Source organism: Peromyscus maniculatus, chromosome 6 (assembly GCF_049852395.1).
Source record: "Peromyscus maniculatus bairdii isolate BWxNUB_F1_BW_parent chromosome 6, HU_Pman_BW_mat_3.1, whole genome shotgun sequence".
Lineage (NCBI taxonomy): Eukaryota > Metazoa > Chordata > Mammalia > Rodentia > Cricetidae > Peromyscus > Peromyscus maniculatus.
The window spans coordinates 119,488,561-119,502,570 of NC_134857.1; the positions used below are offsets into that span (position 1 = coordinate 119,488,561).

Below are 14,010 nucleotides of genomic sequence, written 5' to 3' on the forward strand. Positions count from 1 at the left end.
TAAAAATACATATTAATTGGTAATAAGCAAGCAAAATTAAAAGAAAATGTTCTACTTGTTCTTTGTGTAACTAAACTCTACTATCTTCAAGTAGTAACCCAAAAGGTACTCAAAAAATGAAATTTGGTAAATGGGGATGTGTTTCCTTTTACAGAGTTTAGAAAATTAAAATATGTGCACTGTATCATAGGTACATATTCAGGATTTAAATTGGTTACTGCTTTGAGTTTTGAAAAGGCTGATTCTGTAATCCCCCATTTATTAGAAGTTATGGCCATCATGGGAATACTCTATAAATTAAGACTGACAATGCTCCAATATATGTTTCTAGTAAAATGAAACACATTTTTTTTGTGCATATTACAACATAAAACATATTACAGATATGACAGAATCCTACAGAACAAGCAGTTATAGAAAGGTCTAATGAAACTTTAAAAGACAAGCTTAATAAACAGAAAAGGGTAATACAAACCCCTAGATATAGATTACATAATGCTTTATTACCTTTAATTTTTTAAAATACTAATGATAAAGGAACGATACCTGAAGAGAGACACTGGATAGTAGAAAAAAACTTTGAATTAGGTCAGCCTGTGTATTTTAAAGATGTATTGACCTCAGAATGGAAACCAGGATATGTGTTACATTTGGGAAGAGGTTTTGCTTTTTCCATTGGGGAAGAAAAGCTTGGATATCATCAAAATTGGTAAAGATTAAATCAAACAGGAGTGGCCTTTTGATTAGAAGAGATGATAGTTCAAATAGTGTGGCCATTCAATCTAAACTAACTTATAAGACCAACAAATGACTTTCATTTAATCATATATAAGCTGCCAAAAATCAAAACTCCCCAAAGGTAGGGTTGGGGCAGGTTTTTTTTTTTTTGGTCTTTCCCAGAGAATAAAGGCTTCCAACTAAGGAATCTGAAGACCACCAGGCAAATGAGACATTTGAAGGAAAAGGATGAATCATCTTGAAAAATGTCCCAAGAGAAAGAGTAAACTGGCCTAATTATATTACACATACCCAACTGGATAAAATTTCATAAATATTCCCAAATGTTATATTCTGCTGTTCTCTACAGACATATAAGGCAAATGGTCTTTTTGTAGTCTCAGTTCAATTAAAAGTTAAAGTTGGCTTTGGAGTTTGAGCATGGCTCTTTCCTTCTCTAAACTCAAGCATGCTTGTTAAAGGAAAATCCAAATCTCTTTCTCATGTCAGAAAAGCCACCTGGTATGGGAGAGAAGAAAGCCCCAAATTCAGGGGCTATTCTATTCCCTTTAATCTCATAATTCTTTGATTTTATTTTATTTTGACTCTTTAAAACTTTTCTTTCTTTCTTTCTTTCTTTTTTTTTATTTTTATTTTTTTTTGGTTTATTGAGACAGGGTTTCTCTGTGTAGCTTTGCGCCTTTCCTGGAACTCACTTGGTAGCCCAGGTTAGCCTCGAACTCACAGATATCCACCTGGCTCTGCCTCCTGAGTGCTGGGATTAAAGGCATGTGCCACCACCGCCCGGCTAAAACTTTTCTTAAGGTATATATATTATATCAAAATTTCTAAGATTAATATATAATTAATTTATAAGATTAAACTTTCTGTCTTGATATTAATGGTCATATAGGGTACTACCTAGTTCTAGAAATAGGCTTCATCTAGCTTCCTGTACATGATTTCGAGCTTGAGTCTGAATCAGGTAACTAGGAATTAAGCTTGTATACCCAAATGTATTTAATAGACTGTGGTCCTTTAATCTCATTAAAATCTGATGCATATGACATTTAAAATGTTTAAGTTTTCTGCAGTGAACCATGACCATTCCTAACAGTGACCTTTGAAGTCTTCAAAAGGATGATAGGGCCCTATGATGACTCTACCTGGATTATGGCAACACCATTATTCTGACAAATACCATCCAAAGATAAGCTTTGGACTACAAACTGCTCAGGAAAACTTCAAGGCAGCTAGCTGAGATGGTCCAGCCCCATAGACTACTCTAGTAAGGACTTTATATAAGACCTGCACTTTCCCATCCCACAAAAGCTGGGCAATAGCTAGCTCTACCAGGACTTGACCATTATTTCAATTTTCTCAGGGTTCCCTAAAGATGTTGTGACCCCCAGACAACAGGAAACAGTCAAGAAAATACTACATCCACATTCCCAAGAGGTGAGGTGGGTGGTTTTGGGTTGTTTGGTGTATTATGTTTATGTATCATTATTTAGGGGGTTTGATTGCAAGTTGTTATTGGTCATGGTCAGGCAGGGAACTCAACAAAGGATATTAGATTCGGGAATACTAGATTAGATATTATGAAAAAGGGGATACCTTTCTGTAGGAGAAAAGGAATCAAATCACTCAGACTTCTACCTCTGGGAGAAATCCTTTGGGGAAAATGCTCACAAAACTGTCACATAAAGGAAAACATGTGAGATAGTTTAGAAACAAATTGTGAAGAAAAATCTAAAGACAGTAAAAATATGGGCAAATACAATAAAATTCCATTTTAGAAGTTTCCAAATGTTGTTTTTTGGTTGAAAATTACAGCATGTATTTATGTACTTCCATGTTCAAGAAGTACTCATGATTATTTTATTGTAAACTAAAATGTAATGAGAGATTAAAGGAAAGAAAAGTTTTTGTGGCTGTAAAAGAGTTGATTTTGGTGTAGGTACTGAAATGTAGTAATAGCATAAAATTACTTTCCTTCATTTTGCTAATGTTAAATTTCCTGGCTTTGAGTCTGTGGAACATACATATAAAATATAAATATTGTAGAAAATTGCATGAGGGTGTACCTGACCTTTCTACCCTATTTTCTCAAATTCTTCTAAGTTTCTAGCTATTGAAATATCTTCTGCAAGCTATATTTTATATTGTTTATTATTGATTTTTGTATTATTTAAAAATTCTGCTCCAGATACTATCACCAACTTGTATCCAGATTTGCTTCTGAGTTATCACTCATCTTTGGAACTCACAGCCTGACCTGTTACAAGATCTCTTTAGCATCTATTCAACATTATTTTAACAAACAAGGGATAGCAAGATGAAATGCAGCTACCAAGTATCATTTTTAAAATGAGAGTGATAATTTGCAAGGCACTAGTAAATCCAGTGGACTACTTATTTCTTTACAAATATTAACTAGGTTAACATTACTTTGTCATTCATATATACATTAGAAATAAAAAAATGCAGGGTAATTGCTACTATCAGCATACTAACTAGTAATTTTAATGGCATTATGTGCCATGTTTACTAAATATATCAAATGAAAACAAAAATCAAAGTGAATGAGAGTCAAAGCTAGAAAAAGAGGGGAATGATGATTGTGTCTCTACCTCTTCTGAGGTTGTTTCTTAACTTCCTTAACAGTCTTCATTTATAACATGCAAAGAGTATAGCAGGGGGAAAATACCCTGGGAAACTGAGATTGCATCCTTTTCATACCCCGTATAGACATGATTTGTATTGAGAACAAAGTATTCTAAAACTGCATGTGGACTGAATTTCTAAGCCATAGATTTAAAACTTGAACAGTACTTCCAAGGATTTTAATCTATGTAATATATGCTCCAGCCATTTTTATCTTCCCTATCAGCTTCCCAGAAATGCAGAGGTATGTACTTTTGCTGTAATATTTAAGCAATTGTATAAAACTTTTTAACATTAAGAAATAGTTCTAACCTTGTACTTGATCCAAAGGTCCTAATAATCCTGAACTGTTTCACTTTCTTTGCATAGATCATTGGGTCAGCATTCAAAGTGCTAATGAGGCCAAGTTCTCCAGGACATAATGTAATGGGCCAGTTAGCCCCAACTGACCTCCAAGACCACAGCTCACTTTCCTGAATTTTGACTTGTTCACAGATGCTGGGCTCACCCAAAATACCTGGGTGGTTGATGGATCAGTGCAAAACCCACTGACAGAACTGATGGAGATACTTGGGTTTGATAACATGCAATCATCTATATTTTGAAGTACACTTCTAGCATATCACATTTTAATAGGAAAGAAATTATCCTGGCCATGTCTTGAGCAAAACCACACTTAAGATTATGACATAATAATGTCAACATGTTTGACCCAATGGAGTCTTGTGTTTTCTTTCTCTCTCTGTTTTATTAACTTTTGGACTATGTTAAATGACATAAATTATTTTTATTTGCTGAACTTCTGGTATAAAAAAGTCATCCCTGACCGCTTCAACTATGGATTTTGTAGAAAATAAGTGAGATTATAGTAGAGGCTGTAATGCTTAGACACCCAGGAAAGCAGCATGGAAGGGTTTCTAATGAGGCCTCCAAATGCTGACTAGATCCCATGGATATAATTACTTATGAGGAGAACATGAGCATCTTGGAGTGGGTGAGTGCTTTCCAAACAGACAATCAATACTAATTAGTGGGACATGAAATCAATTTAATGATTCAGTAGATCTTGGCCATCCCTTTTGAAATGAAATGGCATATAATAGTGTAATCAGGAAGAAGATTAGATTATACTAGGATGGACTCAGTATAGATTGGGAAGTCATGAAATGATTACCGAAGTGGTGTGTATATGTTCATGTCTGTGCTGTGCCATGAAATACAATGTACTGCTCACTATGAGCTGTGATGCTAAAAGAGGCTGGACCTTGGGAAATGTGATAGAAGAGACTTCTCTGAAACAACTTTGAACTCAATATCGAGCCAAGCTGCCCCACTCAGCTATTTCTTTTCCTGTTAGCTGAAGGGACTGGAGTAGTTAACTTGAAAGCACAAACTGTTTTGTTTTGTTTTTCTTTTGCTTAACTTTATTCTCCTTCCTCATCTTATTTACATGTAGAGCCTGTTTCAACATAACCATTTGCCATCACCTTGTAGGACTACCTCTACTCTAACAATTTAGATTTAACTTGTCACCCCCAAATTTCTTTTACTTGGTAGTTAGTTCTTCATAAATACATTCTAATCGTATAGAATATGCATTATTCTTCTCAGTGTTGGGCAGCTGTGCAAGGTAGTTGTAATTGCTTCAAAAAGACCCAAGTAATATTGACATAGTCAGATAGCTATAATGTTTTACTAAAATATTTGTTAAGAAAGAAGCTTATATGACCATCCCAGATATATCTAATCTGCTGTTCATGGCATAAGGTGTCCACCTCTATTGAATAACTTTATTCATATTGATAGAATCTAACATTAATAAAGGGGTATCACTCCAATAAGATCACAAAAGATTGTGATACCTGTCAGGCTGGTATATTCTCAGTATTACATTCTCAACTTCCAGAATTTCATAAAGAATGCTTGCATGTCAGAGAGGTCAATATGGATTAAAAATAATATTTGACCTTCAGCCAATAGCCAGCAAGAATATTTACATTATGCTCCAGTGTCCACAGGAGTGATTCTACAGAATGGAATGCTTCCAATTGCTACATGAGCCCAGAGGAGGATCTTTCTCCAGATGAACCTTCAAATGAGACCCCATATCTTCCCCAAAACTTAACTGAGTCAAGAGGTTCTTAAGTAGAACATGTTCTATGTTGTCAAATATTTGACTCATGGATACTGTGGCACAAATGCCTCTCTTTAAGGAGCAAAGTTTACTGATGATTCATCACATAATTGTTGACAATTAGATATTCTCAAACATATGATATTTGACAATTTGGAAATGTTTGTAAATTATTCATACTCTCAATTTTAGCAAGGACAGGGATACTGCTAGGCATTCCATACTTTTCAGGGCAGCAAAATTATGTATTATTCAAAATGTTAGCAGAGCCATGATTTGGAAACTGTGTCTACATTCTATAGTGGAAATTATACATTAAACAACAAAACTTACATGGTATATTTTACAATCTATTTCTAATATTGAATAATGAAAGAAAATTCCTTATAAATACATATCTAAGAATTCTATGGTAGAATTAACAGTATTTAATTAAATTCTAAAGGACTCACAAGACTTTCTTTAGAAGTGTACCTGAAAGGGAAGAATGAAATAAATCTTCAAGTACTGAATTTATTAATTCCAGAGATATGTCCAGTCAAAAATGTATGTTAAAATAAAGGCTGATAATCTGTCACTATCTAAATGAGATGGATAAATTTTATATATTATATCTACATATATATTTACATACTATATCTCTCAACAGTAACCCCCAAGCAGGCAAATTTCCCATTCTTTATATTTGCCAGTCTTTTTTTTAATTTTTATTCCTCAGTGTCAGCCTCATTGTGTCAAGTTATGTCTTAGACTGAAATGGTGTCATACAAAGGAAGGAACACCTAAAACCTTGGTGGGTGTGTTTGTAAGTTTTTATACTCAAACTAAAGTACTTCATGATTTTACCAATGAAGTGGTCACAAGGAGAAATCATGCAGATTTCACATATGAAACTATAAAAAGTCTCGGCACATGGTGAACAGTCTCTATGTTTTGTTTATAGCCTGGCCTATCAGAGAAAGGATATAATTTGTATCACTCAAAATTCATGTTCCCAGTTTCCACAAACAACCTGAACGCAGTGAAATAAATACTGATGTATTTGTTCAGTATACTTCAAAGCAATAATATAATTTCCAGTTACGTTTTTTTTTCTTAAGAAAATAAGAGTAACAACAGTTATACATGGGGATGAAACAGTGCCTCAAGCTAAAGGCAAGAATTATTATCATCTTCTCGTTACCCCAAGCACGTGACCCTGCATTGTCATACCACAGTCATCATAGTCAACTAAAGCAGATAGCCCTAGGTGTTTACTGCACACGTGTTATTTCACTTTTGCTCAAATGGACCAGAAAATGCAGTTAAAATGTAATTTCCAAGGTATGTTATATTTCATATGTATTTCTGTTTTAAATTTATTATTTAAATCAGAGATAATTGATAGTCAAGATCATGACTCCCCTTTGATTATGATAGTGAGTAATTGTGAATAATCAGAATAGCATTGAAAAGAGGTCAAAGTATAAATATTAGTTTAATCTCCTCCATTTTATGCACAATTCAAAAAGCTGAATGGCTTCTTAAAACTAAAATGTTAATACAGTTTTGTCACTTTTTGAGTTCACTCAAATTACCCAGTTTTAAATATATATTTTAGCAATTCCTTTCATGATATTTTCAGTCAAATTTAATAATTTGCCTGTGTCAAAGCTCATGAAATTCCTGTACTTGAATTATTTCTTCTCACACAATCTTAACCATATCCAAAGATCTAGTTACAATTTCTTTGTTTCAGTGATGTATTATATATTTCCAGTAGGAAGACCTTCCTCGAAAGCTCTCAATGCCTCTAGTCTGTATTTTGTAGTGGATTACATATAGGCATTGTCTTTACATTTCTCCAGTATATCATGACCACTAGACCCTAACAAAATACAAAGCACTTAGCTAAATTTTAAAATGTGGATCTCTGTTTCCCAGTCTTCACATTTGTGTTGTCAGCCTAAGTGGCTTTATTTGACTGTACAATGAACACATTTTTATAAAAGGAAAACAGAATGAAAGGCTGAGACTAACATATAGCAGATCTTACATAATTCACTATTTTATAGTGGTCTACAGGAGCATGGAACTGTGGAAATAAGATACTGACTGTATTTATTTCTTTTCTTGGGTATAAAAATGACATGTTTAGATCCTGTTCCCATCCCCCAAGCCATTGGAGCCCCAGTTACTGGCTGGCTGCCCTTTCCCCCGCCTCCTGGCCAAGAAAACAGCCCCCTGTGACACCAGTGAAAACCGGAAAGAAAAGCCCACCCTGCACCGATTGGGATCAGGTAAGACCCCATCTCTAGAATGGGAAGACCAGGTCTATATCCCCTAGGCCCCTCCTCCAAGCCATTGGGGCCACAGGGTCCAGCCAGTTGCCACTTACCAGGCCCCCTTGCCAAGAAAACAGCGCACTGCGACGCCCGTGAACTGGAGACCTAAGCACACCCTGCTCCAGTTGGGTACAGATTGGACTAAAAGCTTCCATTAGACCAAAAGAGGCTCCCTCAGACACAGACAGCACTCGCAGGGAGTGGAGGAAGAGATGGATACACGCCAGTGCAAAAATATAGTCAACAGCATAAAGACTAATATGGCACCATCAGAACCTAGTGGCGCTACATCAACAAGACCCGAACATCCCAAAACAGAAAAAGCAAAAGGAATAGACCTTAAAAATGACTTTAACAAGATGACAGAAGCTTTTAAAGAGGCAATGAAAACTACCCTTAAAGAATTCGAAGAAAAGACAAACAAAAAATTGGGAGAAAACTGATATGTTTAATATGAGTGATATATTTGACTTTGAAAGTTTAAATTGTTGACTTGCTTTAGAATAAGGGTTTATTTTCCCTAGAACAGAAAGGCAGGGAATGTGTTTGCTGTACAATTACTATAATGTAAGGTTGAAATAAAATAAAATTAAATTAAGAAGATTTAGTGACCAGAATGCTAATATAATTCTAGTTTATAATATCCAACCTTATTGTGTGATTTTTCTGATGAGTTCATGATGTCTCTCAGCCTTCCTTTGACCTCACTCTGCTGTCTGTCACAGAGGTGGGTTGAATGGTTCAAAGGGAAGAATAAACAATTCTCATTCTTGTATAACAATTTTATTTATTACATAGTTTGTTTGGATGAAACAGAAGAGTTAGGCAGAGTAGCATCTATCATAGAAAATAAGACACAAAGAAGCTGAAAATAAAAACAAGAGGAAGAGCATGTAAACATGAGTCTGATGATTGCATCCTCATTAACTCGTATTGCAATCTTGCAAATGCAACTAAATATCTTGGCATGTTTAGAGAACTGAATGAACTCTATTACCGGGATGTACCTGGCAATAAAAATATTCTGTTTTATAGATAGAAATCCAGGGTTAATTCCTTTTGTGTTACCATCGTATCTTAATGATACCAGGCAATTAGTACCTGCTAATGGCACGAAAACTATTTCCTGAAGATAAGTACGAAATCATGAAAGCTTTTTAAATTGCATTCCCAGAGATTTTTTTATCTGTACTTATCTAGTGCTTTTGCTTGTAACAAAGATGAATTTTAAAGTGTTGCTCTGTAAAGACAATTCCACAGTAACTTTTCTTTTGACTTCAAAGGAATAGGATAAACAATGGAAAATTTATTTTATTTTTATGTTTAGAAGACAATAGGATTGGGAATATATGGTTCCTCACATAAATGAGTAGCTTTAATTTAAAGACCATCTGTTGCAGTCATATGTTCTCTATTTTATATTTGGATAGTTAGTTTGTATTAATTTTATAAGAAAAGAAAAAGTAAACAGCATCAGAAGGTTTTTGTGTTTGTTTCACACAATGTGGTATGTACTGAATGTAGCAGATGTAAAGAAAATTCCATTTGTGTGAAGAGTTCAAGTGCAGCGATGGATTGGGAAGAATGGAGCCAGGGAAAGAATGGTGGGCAGAACATGATGCATCTAACACATTTTAAGTAGTTCTTTTACTACCTGCACTATAGTGATCTCAGCGGATTGAGACATGTCCTGTATTTGAATGGTCCCAGGACATGTCTCAAACCTCTGAATCATCTTCTTCCAATACTGAACAGTGTCTGAATATCTAATTGAAAGGCTTAGTGATTTGAAATTACATTAATAATTGATACTGACAGATAACAAAGCAGAAGACTTCATGATATTGACTTAGCTAGTGAGCTGTAAGTTTTACCAACAAGTTTGCTATGGTATAAGAGTCCAAAATCACCCCCAGTATACCCCATCTTATACTATTTTTTGCATTAGGGGACTGTCTCTGTTGAGTAACTTGATCCTTACTGATAGAATAAAACACCAATGATAGTATATCACTTCAATCAGATTACAAAATATCTGTGAATTTTAAATTGCAATTATGTTATCCACATCACATTTTCAGCTTGCGTAGTTTCTTGATGAATGCTTCTGCAACAGAAAAGTTCTCATGGATAAGAAATGAATAGGCTAGACAGTATTTTTCATGTTTGCATTTAAAAATTATTTAAATTAAAAAAATACAGAGAACTCAACTCCAGGATTTTGTTCATGTCTGATTACTTCTTAGTCCATCACATCTACTTTGTGTTTCTCAGGATACTGGATTTGTTTTCTTACATGCAGCATACCAGGTGGCAGATGGAACATCACATATCTATATATCTCTGTTCAAGGAAGAAAAGCCAAATCTGATAGTGTGCTCACTTGGCTTGGATTCTCATTTTCTAGGAAAAGGAATTGCATTGGTCATGCTATGTGCTCATCCTTGGTCCATTAAGTTATGGCCATGAAATCATATGGGCTAAACTTTCTAAGAGGAAATTCAAAACTACTGAACATATGCTGTTTCACAGTAGCAACACAGCACATCAGAAAGAAAAGAATAAGCTGTTTGAAGTGAGGGAGGCGTATCTACAGGTATGAGACATCACTGTCGTCTGTGTACTTAAACACAGCTTAAACATAGCAGCCCACAAGAGAAAGACAGTGGCCAGATTCTGTGTCCAACAATGAGGACAAGTTAAAGGATGACATACTTTGATAAAATACATTAGTAAAAATATTAGGCTCCCAAAGAATATGTTGAATGAAGAAAAATTATTAAAGATATATCAAAATACAACCCCCCCTAACAAATTAATGTCTCTATTGCTGGCCTGTAACTCACAGAGCTCTGCCTGTTTCTTTCTTCTGAGTGCTGAGATCGAAGGTGTGCACTACCTTGCTGAAATTATGGTTGCTATTTCTCATACTTCTATTCCAGCTTCTTTCATGAATGGAAATTTTATATATTTTACAAGGATTTTCAAGTCTCTAAAAACTGATGCATTTTTACATTCCAATCTGTATATAATGTTTACCTTTTTCTCATTATTTATCTGTGTTAAATGTCCTGAGGAGCACTTGGTTCCCTTCAGAATTCCTTCTCTAGGTACATTATTTAGGAGAATACTTAGGTCTCTGCATTTTCCCAACCTTTCTAATGTCAACTGGTGTGTTTAGTAATTTAATTCTGACACTAATAACTTGACATGAGTACAGATGATACAAAAGTCATGTGACTTAGTCCACCAGAACTATCCCCATTTTACATTACACTCTAAAATAGGTTATATGTTACCAGTACTTCTTGGTTTACTAAAATAAGATATTATTATAATATCTTCCTCAGATTCAGTGATTCACTAGAATAACCCACGGAACTCAGGAAAGTGCTGTACTTATGAATAGCTTTATTATAGAGCATGAAGTTCAGGAAAAGCCAACTGGAAGATAAACAAGACACAGTTTGGTGTAAAGGTATCATTTTATACCCTCTTTAGGGTTGGCATCCTCTTAGTACATCAGTGTCCACCAACCTAGGGCCAACCCCATCAACAAGCTCGAAAACAACCAAATAGTAAATGATTTTATTCTAGAAATATGATTGGATGAATCACTAGCTACTGGTGAATGGATGAGTTCAGTGTCTACTTCCAAATCCTGGAGATTGAGATCATGGTTTGAAATTTCTAACTTTATATTCAGATGGATGACTCTTCTTCTGAAACTATCTAGGGTTTTGCCATAAATCAATTTGTTATCACAAACTGAGGCAGGATCCAAAGAAGCTTTATATGAGTTAAAGGGCACTCTCATTACTCGGGATGTAACAGGGTTTTCAGTATCTGTAGCTGAAACATGGAACAGTAACACACATTTATTATTCTACCACAGAATCTTCCCTAAACTCCAAGCATTACATGTACACAAATCATAACTTCCACAACTTCCTCAGGACCCGTGTGATCTCAACATACCAAAATAATATCTCTGAAAAATTATTTAAAACTGAATGGACTGATGATAATGTTAGAAATGTACTTTTGTGCATGTAAAAGAATAAAAGTGGAAAATTCTTTGGGACTGCAATCTTTATCTTTAGTTATATCTAACCATTACATTCACAAAAGGTAAAATAAGTCCGATGGTTTGCACCAATTTCTATAACTTGGCTGCTATTGTTTCTACCTCTCTTCTTTGTACATTGGTTGCCTATTATTGTTTTAGTTTGTGTTGCCATAGTTAAATATAACACAGCATCTTCAATTTCAAAAGTTGATAACCGACTTAAACTGTTTAAGGTGTTAGACCATAAACAAGAACTAGCTAAGGTGGCTTACTGAGAACTAATTCCTGTCTTTGCCTTTTGCTTTATGTCTATAATACCTCTTTATAGTCAACTGGAGGTCTGCAGCAGGTCATCCTGACACCTGTGTCTCTGCTTGCTGTGTGACAAAATGAAGAGAAGCTGGCAACTTCTCCATTGGCTCTGAGAGGCTTCATCTGCTCACATGCTGTAGACTGAAACACAGTGACTCTCTTGACTCAGTTGCAGGTACCATAATCCTATCTGCTTCATGTAGGAAATCCAAACATTTAATTTATTTTTTGGGAAACATTTTGACTAATTGAAAAAAACTTCTTTGCCTATGCAGCCACACATCATTCAGAGTCTGTAATAATGAGCTGAGTGGCCATGTCTTTTATTTACTGCTTGCCAAGAGCTTGAGTTTTCAGGGGGCTTTTAAATTCAAACTGTCTCTCCTTTTTATGTTCTACTATTTGGAACTGAGGTGTAGTCATGTTTCCAATCCAACAAGTCCTTGTATTTGGGGACATTCCTATTTGCTTTCAGAATGATTTTTGATCTCTTTCTTTTCCTCTGATATTAGCCAAATGTTGTCAATAACAATCACATGCTATTTAACATTGTATTTTCCATTTCTTTCTGGGATTACATTAGTGGGTTTCTGAGTAAAAATTGAAATATCAAATGTTTTATACCAGATGCAATGGGTACCTTTTCAGGCTTCTCTGTTTACCTCATCTTTACACCAACCATATGTCTTGGCTGTGTTGTTTCAGCAACCATCTCATAACAATTTTGATGACACTGGGAAAAGTCTACATTGATGGTTATCTCCATTTGCTCTCTTTTTCTTCTAGGTCAATGAATTCTACTTCTCTTCACTTTGGTATATTCAGAGGCTTATTTATTTTTCCTCCCACACTCTGAGAAGCTACTAGAAAGAAACTGGACAATAAAAGATCTTCTATTGAAGTCTACAGCTCTCATCAGAGTTTTTCTACATAGCTATACAATCTGGATTCAGGGAATGAACTCTCTCTCCTCTTGCTGTTTTACGTCTGATGTTAATAATTTCTCTGAAGTGTTAAAACCCAAGCATCTTTTCTTGTCAGTTTCTCCAACTTCTGATGTCTACAAATTTGTGAATTCTTCTTACATTTAAGTATCATTAAGAACCCATTTTGAGGGGTTTTCTTTCAGACTGCCTTGCATTCTGAGATTGCATACTCTCTATATTTTTTGTAATTTAGCATAATAAAAAGTATTACTTCCTAGGTCAACAGTCCATCATGGTTGTGGGAGAGGCTTTGTCTGTTGTAAATATTCTGCATCATAGTCTTTACTTTCTTCCTGCTTCCTTGAGCTGAACAGTAGGGAGTCTTTAAAGTTACTCATGTGTGGTCCTCTGTCTCTCTGCCTGGATGTTATAAACATGATTCTTTGGTGGTATTAAAATACTCACGAAGGAACATCAATAACAAAAATTCTAGCATGCAGCCCAAAGTAAGTACATTCAGACAAATTTTAGAATGACTTTACAATTAATGTACATGTGATTTCAGAGTAAAACATTTCAATTAAGGGAAATATGCCATGTCAACTTTATATCTGTAAAGAGTAAGATGGTGGTTTATATATAAAGAGGATAGGATTACATTTTAACAAAAAAGAAAAGGAAAGAGCATCTATTGATACAAATCTGAAGCTGTACAATTAGCCAAAAATTGTAATGTTATGAATAAATGAACAACATCATAATGTGTTGGACCATATTCATAAGGCTTCCAGATCTGCTTATAATTATCTTTATAATTACCCCTTAATCATCCATCTTGCCTTCACCCCAGAGCAGCCCCAA

At 34.9% G+C, this 14,010-nt stretch overlaps 1 long non-coding RNA gene across 2 annotated transcripts in view; it reads left to right on the top strand.

Annotated features, from left to right (window-relative positions):
- Window positions 1–13,788, top strand: part of LOC143274003 (uncharacterized) — a 33,508-nt gene extending 19,720 nt beyond the window's left edge. The window contains exons 2-6 of one of the 2 annotated variants that reach the window (XR_013052396.1): window positions 2,102–2,175; window positions 3,469–3,628; window positions 3,754–7,797; window positions 12,240–12,398; window positions 13,010–13,788. This is a non-coding gene — a long non-coding RNA (uncharacterized LOC143274003). The remainder of the gene's footprint in view (window positions 1–2,101; window positions 2,176–3,468; window positions 3,629–3,753; window positions 7,798–12,239; window positions 12,399–13,009) is intronic. The other variant, XR_013052397.1, reaches the window with a different exon arrangement.
- Window positions 13,789–14,010: the final 222 nt, after the last annotated feature.